Source organism: Penaeus chinensis, chromosome 3 (genome assembly GCF_019202785.1).
Source record: "Penaeus chinensis breed Huanghai No. 1 chromosome 3, ASM1920278v2, whole genome shotgun sequence".
Classification (NCBI taxonomy): Eukaryota; Metazoa; Arthropoda; class Malacostraca; order Decapoda; family Penaeidae; genus Penaeus; species Penaeus chinensis.
Window position 1 is genome coordinate 43,637,459 of NC_061821.1, and position 287 is coordinate 43,637,745.

Consider the following 287-nt stretch of genomic DNA (forward strand, 5'->3'; position numbering starts at 1 on the left):
GCAAAACTGAAACAGGAAAACTCTTATTCTTCTCTATCTATTTACTACCTGCTCTATCTATATTGATTCTGACTTGTTAGTTTTGCAAGATTTCAAATAGAGCCAAACACGAGCATAATTAAGAATAGCAAGGAAGTATTCACTCTCTACATATTTTTTTTTTTTTTCTCTCTCTCTCTGATTGCCTGTCTCTCTCTCTATCTCTCTATCACCCTCCCTCCCTCCCCTCCCCCCCTCTCTCTCTCTCTTTATCTCTATATCTCTCTCTCCCTCTTTCTCTCTCATTC